This window comes from Ranitomeya imitator, chromosome 3 (genome assembly GCF_032444005.1).
Source record: "Ranitomeya imitator isolate aRanImi1 chromosome 3, aRanImi1.pri, whole genome shotgun sequence".
NCBI lineage: Eukaryota > Metazoa > Chordata > Amphibia > Anura > Dendrobatidae > Ranitomeya > Ranitomeya imitator.
Genome location: NC_091284.1, coordinates 802,880,049 through 802,887,598, shown reverse-complemented (window position 1 = coordinate 802,887,598; position 7,550 = coordinate 802,880,049). Strand labels below are relative to the sequence as shown.

Below are 7,550 nucleotides of genomic sequence, written 5' to 3'. Positions count from 1 at the left end.
ACAGATTAAAAAAGTAACTAGAATTGTTTTTATGTTTTTATGGGGTTCCAAAATGGAAAAATTAAAAAGAGTTTTGATGTATAAAGACAAAATTAATGGGGGTAAAGATGTTCCCAATTTTTTTACTTTCTTTTATATAAAATATTTCTGTTTCTGTTTTAAAGTTTTTAAATCTGATGGCATTTTTAGTTATTTTTTAAAATATGCAGCAGGAATGATTTTTAAAAGATGGTTCCGTTTACCTTTGGATTCTCCTGTGCTCCTATGTCCTCCTAAACAGTATGTGATACTTGAGAAAACGGTCAGGCAGTTAGGTCTCCAGGAGTTGGAACCTGACATATTGGGAGATCAGAGGAAAGTATCAATGGCTTGTAGGCATTCGGAGGATACAATTCCTGTCTCCAATTTTTCACAGGCAAGGTCCAAGACGGTGTGGCGAAATGTGTACGGGAAATTCCTAGCAAATGTGCACAAGGACCTTGCCTGGGCAATTGTCCACCAGTGCCTCCCTACTCGTGAGTTCCAACATAGGCGAGGGCTGGTGGCAAGGGCCAAATGTCCAAGAGTAACATGCTGCGAGAACGAGTCTGTACTGCATCTCATGTGGAACTGTCCATTTGCACAGGAGGTATGGAGAAAGGTAGGGCCACTATTAAAATGGGCATGTGGCCTGAGAGATTTTAACCATATTTATGTCTTGTACGGTCTTTTTAAGTGCCCAAATCTTAAACAATTCAGAGTGGCCTGGATAATTATTAATTGTTTTAAAAATGCCATGTGGAAAGTCAGAAATATTTTACTTTTTAAACGTGATTTTATTGATTCAGCTAATTGTATAAAAATTGCTCTAAGTGAAATGTATATCTATTATCTTAGAGATAAAAAACTGTATGGTGCAAAAGAAGCTGCTTCAATGTGGTGTATGCAATTATGGAACACAATTGTTTGATTGTTTTTATATTTGTGTTTTTATATTTGTGTTTTGTTTTGTTTTTTGCTGTATTTTAGGTGTATTATCCATTATAATGTTTCAAATGTTCCTTTTTATTTTTGTAATGTGTTATTTTTCTGAACAATAAAATTATGTTGAAACCTTATCTGTTCTTATCAGTTTAATATCTGATACGTCCCCCATGTGGGGACCATATATTAAATGGCTTTTTGGAACAGGGAGCTGGAAATGGAGCTTGCTCAGTCCACTCCACGCATTGACCCGCTATTGCAGTCTCTCCGGGAACAGTGCACTCCTTCTCTGATCCGGTTTCTAAAAACAGATTGAATGGAAATTAATCAGCACAGCAAGTTGTCTTGGAACCCTAGATGGGAATTTATTTCAGGGTTGTTAAGGAAGCACATTTCACATGCCGCTGGCTGCCAAATGTAGCATGCTGCTCGATTTCACTTGCCTAATTGCAACATTTTGTGTGCCTTGCTTTCACCTCTGTATGTATGTATGTATGTATGTATGTATGTATATATGTATGTCAAGCATTGCATTGCATTCAATAGGCAATCAATCAATCAATCAGGCAATCAATTTTCAGTCTTTCCTGGTTGCTGCAACAGGTGTGTTAAGATGTAGGCCTGAATTAGGCTTTTCTTACAGTGTAGCAAATATACTGTGCCATCTACAGAATTAGGCCCCTGCCTGCTGTCAGCACTTGGTATTTAAATTGAAGCATCCAATGAGTAGTTCTGCCATACATACCACATTTGTGACCACCGATCATGAATTCTTTTGGAAGACATTGTTTACCTCTTGTGGACCACCGACTTTGAAATGCGGTGTATGATAGGTATTTGAAAAAAAGGAAAACTGGTGTCTGTGCTGATCTCGAATCTGCTAGTCTTGTGTCTTGTAGATACACCTGTGTGAGGAGTATTCTAATGCTTTTGACCAACCAGGTGCGCTGCCTGCAGTCGATAGAATCTTAGCACGGAACCTTCACCTGCAGTCACAATGGGGATGGTGGGTGTGTCAAAGTGGGCAGAGTTATGCAGATTCAAAACGCGTTGGGCGCAGCTTCAACGAGCACACACAGACACACACAGCCAAACAACCGACCAAAACCCAAGCACACCCGAACTGTCATTGAGAATGCATCCAGAGTTTCTGAAAATGTCTTCCTTGCGGCAATCTTTGGCTAGGTCTCCACAATGGGTGTCGGTTGTAGGCCTGGGTGCGTCTGAAATGGCCAACCATTTCAGGCCATCGCTTCTCGGCCTTTTGGCTAAGATCAAGTGTAGGATTTTCTTGCATTTGGTCGAAGTCCTTTAGGTGCCTGGGGTACCCCGCCTCTCGGCCTTGGGTGCGGGTCCCACTCTTGTAGTGGGATCCAATCCCTTGTTGCTATAGGGAGGTGGGCTTAGTCCCTAGGCAACGAGTTGCGATCGCCCTAGCCAGGTAGTCTTTGGATTACTTGGTGCCCTTTCCTTGTTGCGGAACACCCCCGTTTGTTGCGGAACACCCCCGTTTTTTTTTCCCTTATAACCATGGACCCAGATCCTGGTGATGTTCCAACCTATGCTCTGCTAAAGCATACGGTTCGGATTTATTTTGAGAAAGGTGGAGGAGATGGCCGTGGACTAAAATTCGTGGTTGGCAATGTTCTGGAGAAGGCTCTTTCAGTCCGGAAACACGAAATCCTGGCCATCCAGGACTATCCAAGACGCGGTGTCTATGATGTTACTTTTACCGGAGAAGGTATCCATCAGCATGCTTGTAACCAGGTCATCTCCCCTGATGTGATTATCCAGAAAAACCCTGAACTTAAAGGGGTTAAATTTGCTATCCATGATTTAGAAGAGACCAGGCTCTTGATTGTTAAAATTTATTCACCCCATATGCAAGAAAGCGAAATCGGAAGATACCTGTTGGGTTTCTTCAAAAAAGTCAATTGTTTGGGGAAGATTTTGAATGAATGCGGCATTTGGACCTCCAAATGGAGATATGTTGTAACCTGTGTCAAAAATGCCTCAAAACCTGGAGGAGTAGATTTACCACCAGCTCGTTTTAAAATTGGCAAAACGAATGGCGACCTCTATTTTAATGGCATGCCGTCCTTCTGTAGAAAATGTAAACTATATGGGCATTCAAATTGTGACCCGACCTGTGCAAAATGTGGGAGCCAGGAACATAAAACCGAGCAATGCCAGACAGAGAATATGTGTACAAATTGTCTTGCAAAAGATCATTCTTTTTCCTTTTGTCCTAACAGGAAAAACACAAAAGGAGCACAACCCGAGAAGGAACAGCCTCCGGCCCCCTGCCAACCCTCGGCTGGTTCTGCTGTCCCCGAAACAAAGGAGGATGAGGAGGAGTCGATGGACGAGTCGAATGAGGTACCTGGTACAGGTAAGGATGGCTACACTGAAGTGAGGAACGAGAAAGCGAGACGCAGGAGGGAACGGCAGAAGGAGAGCAGGCAGCAGAAAGAGGACCCCGCAGAGGGTACAGCTGCTTCTGCAAAAAGCCAACCCTTGTCTCTGCGATCTTCCGGGACGGCTCAAGGGCGCGGAAAATCGGATTCAAAAAGGCGGAAAGTCCAGGAGAAAACAGGTGGTGCATCAAGGGAAGTACCCCCACAGGAACCCCCTGATGGAGGTGGGAAACCCGAGGAGATGCCCATGGAGGAGCGGGCAACCCCACCCTCTTCAGAGATGGAGAGGGGGTCTGGGGTGGCTGCCTCAGCCATTCCTGTAACTCCGGTCAGAGGACAGCCGGCACCCGAGCTCGATCTGACCCCTCCGATTGGTCCCCTGGAAGGGGGGCCGGTGGGAGATCAGGAGCAGGGATGGGGGTCGGCCTACCTGACAAGTAAGGTCTTATTTATGGAGAGTGAGCTCGTCCCGGAAAGTGTAATGCCATCCGAAGCCCTGTCTGATGGAGAGTCCTCCCAGATCTCTTCCCTCATGACCGTCGCCGACAAGACCGAACCCTCCGATGAGGACATATAAGCCAGCTGAGGTAAGAGTTTTTGAATTTCGTACCTTTTATTTTCTCTTATGGCGGGGATCTCTGGAATATCCCTCAACGTTAGAGGGATTAAAACAAAACCCAGGAGGTTGGCGCTCTTTGAGTTTTTGTACACTTTGTCGGCATCAGTTATCTTCTTACAGGAATGCAATATTCCACACTCTTTAAATTATAATAAGTATAATACAGATTGGACACATGGACCCTCAGTGTGGTCAGGATCAAATGAATCCAGGTCAGCAGGGGTCGCCATTCTTTTTAAAGGTAATGTTTTTATTGACTCAGTTCAGGAGGTTTTACCAGGCAGGATTTTATTGGTTAAAGCTTTTATTGATGGTTTTAAATGGCAGTTTTTAAATTTTTATGGATCTACTGAGAAAAATGAAAGAGCAAAAATGTTAGAAATGTTACCCCTTTTTATTAATGATTCTGATCCTCTTATTTTAGCAGGTGATTTTAATTGTATTATGGGTGGGGAGAAAAGATTCTCCAATGCGGTAAGCAGAAACTACGATAAAACCTCTTTTATGCTCAGAAACATTGTGCAGGATTTTAAACTTATCGATTGTTTTAAGGAATGCAATATGAATCTCCCTGCTGAAGAGTGGGTAACCTGGAGCAATGTGAACTGTAGCTCCAGAATTGATTTTATTTTTTGTTCTAATTCCATACTGCCTTTTAAATGTGAGCTTTTAACCAATGTCTTTTCAGACCATAAACTTTTACTTTTTAATGTTAATTATGATGATTTTAAGAAAAAAGGTAAAGGTGCCTGGAAACTAAATGTCTCTCTCTTAGATGATCCAGAAATTTTAACCAGTTTTACGGAATTTTATACAAATTGCAAACAAACTAGAGATCCCCGTACCCCTATTAGTAGGTGGTGGGAAAAAATGAAGAAAAATATTAAAATTTTTTTTATTAAAGCTGGAGTACAAAAAGCTAAAGAAAAGAGAGAGATTTACAACCTCCTAAATACCCGACTGCAAACCCTCTATAAACTACGTGAGCACGACATTGATGTGGATAAAGATATTTGTAATCTTAAAACTGAAATATCAAGATGCTTGGAACAAAGGGGGAAGCAATTAATCTTTCACTCAAAAGTCAAGCATATAGAAGAGAATGAAACCTGTTCCCGTTATTTCTTTAAAAATATGGTCGGAAAAAGGGTATTTATTAATTCTTTGGAGGGAGAAAATGAAATAGAGGGAATTTTAAATAAAGTCCACCAATTTTATGCTGACCTTTTTAATAAAAAAGTTATAGACAATAGTTTTATGGAAAGCTCTATGGAGGAAATCACAACCATTTTAGACCCAGTGTCACAAAACTTTTTATTGCAGGACCTGAGCAAGGAAGAGGTGGCTGAAACAGTGAAAAGTTTTAAACCAGGAAAAGTCCCCGGGCCAGACGGTATCCCCATAGAATTTTATTCCAGTTTTTATGAGCTTTTACAAGAAGATCTTTTAAATATTTTAAGTGAGGTTTTTAATACAAAAACTCTCCCCACCTCTTGGAAAAAGGATGAGGTTTCCCTTATATACAAAAAAGGGGACAAAACGGACATAAAAAATTGGAGACCAATAACCCTTTTAAACTGTGACTATAAAATAATGGGCAAAATTTGTGCAAACAGACTCAAAAAAGTGGTGGGAAACATAATACATCCTAACCAGGTCTGTGGTATACCAGAGAGAAGCATATGGGAAAACCTAAATTTAATTAAAGACATAATTGATGACACCAAATCAAGGGGAGGTGGAATGGCGGTCTTATCCCTTGATTTTGAGAAAGCTTTTGATAGAGTATCTCACGAGTTCCTTTTTAATGTTTTAAATAAAATGGGTATACCAGAAGGGTTTTTAGAGTCACTTAAGGCATTTTATAAAGATTGCACAAGCAAGATTGTGATAAATGGTTTTAAAACTAAAGACGTTGTTTTAAAATCTGGGGTTAAGCAGGGTTGTCCCCTGTCCCCACTTTTATTTATTTGTGCTCTTGAACCCCTGCTATGTGCCCTGAGGAGGGATAAACAAATCTGGGGAATCCCACTGCCTGGTGGAGGAGGTCTGGAGGCTAAAGTCACAGGGTATATGGATGATGTAGCCATAATATGCAGGGATTCTCCTTCTATACAAAAAGCCTTAAGGCAGGTGGAGTTTTTCTGCTGTGGGTCTGGTTTTAAATTAAATTTTAATAAAAGTTCTATTTTTAAGGTTGGCAATGTGGTTTTAACAGATATCCAAGTTCCTGAGAGGGACTCTGTTCAAGTTTTAGGTGTTATTTTTAATGAAGAAAATAAAGGCACAGAAAGCTGGAATATGGTGGCTCAGAAGGTAAACCAAAAGCTGTGTATGTGGAATTTGAGAAAAATGACTATGGAGGGGAAAATTTTAATTATTAAAATGGTCATATTGCCGCTTTTATTATATTTAAGCCTGGTCTTCCCCCCTCCAAACGGCATTTTTAACAAAATAATTAAAGCTTGTTTTACCTTTTATTGGAGTTCCAAGATGGAAAAACTAAAAAGAGAGCTGGTGGTAAAATCCAAAGGTAATGGTGGCAAAGACTTCCCAGATTTTAGAGCTTTTGTTTTAATCCGTTTCTTTGTCCTGTGTTTTAATTCCCTTTTTAAAAATAGTTACTGGTCATATTTTATACGTTTTAACATTGGTTTTTTTATGAGACGCCTTGGGTGGTTTGAAACAGTTTTAAATTCCCCATATGCTTTTAACACACCCGAAAACTATAAAATCTTAGGTACCATTGTTAACACATATGACCTAAAGGGTATAAACACAGAGGCCCTAGGGGATAGCAAAAAGATCCTAAAGGGCCTCAAAGGAAAAGAACAAGTGACGCAGATTGGAAACTTTAATGATCCTAAGTGTTTAGAGATTTGGAAAAATGTTAATGCCTCGTATCTTTTTAATTCCCAGAAGGACCTGGCCTGGAGCTGTGTGCATGATTGTCTTCCATGCCGGGCATTCCAGCACCGAAGAGGACTCGTGAGATCCGCCAAATGCCCGAGAGAGGACTGCCAAAGGGAAGAAACAGTGCTGCACATTCTTTGGACTTGTCAATTCACAAGACAAATATGGACAAAATTTTTCCCTTTACTCCAGAAAATAACTGATTTGAAAGACTTAAGTTTTGAGACTGTTTTGTTTGGATGCATGGAATGCCCCAACGCAACTAAGAGGATCATCGCATGGAAGACAATCAGCACCATCAAAGAAGCTCTATGGAAGGCCAGGAACATCCTTCTTTTTAAACATGATGTTTTATCTGTGAAAGACGTTTTATCATTGGCTTTTAGTGAAATGTATATTTATTATTTATTGGACAAGAAAAAGAATCTTTTATTGTCAAAGCAATGGATGGTAGAAGAGTGGAATACTATAATTTGAACGCTACCATAAATGTAAATTATTGGCCGATGCTTGTATATTACCTGTTTTTTTACTGCATGTAACTTTGGAAGGAAAAAAAAAAAAAAAAAAAATCTAATTGATATGTTATAAATGCTTTAAATATGTAATACACTGTATACATACGTCTTTTATCTGTA

At 40.2% G+C, this 7,550-nt stretch overlaps 1 non-coding gene across 1 annotated transcript; it reads left to right on the top strand.

Annotated features, from left to right (window-relative positions):
* Positions 1-1,060: 1,060 nt before the first annotated feature.
* Positions 1,061-1,250, top strand: LOC138673306 (U2 spliceosomal RNA). The gene has a single exon (XR_011319952.1). It is a non-coding gene; the product is annotated as a U2 spliceosomal RNA (small nuclear RNA).
* Positions 1,251-7,550: the final 6,300 nt, after the last annotated feature.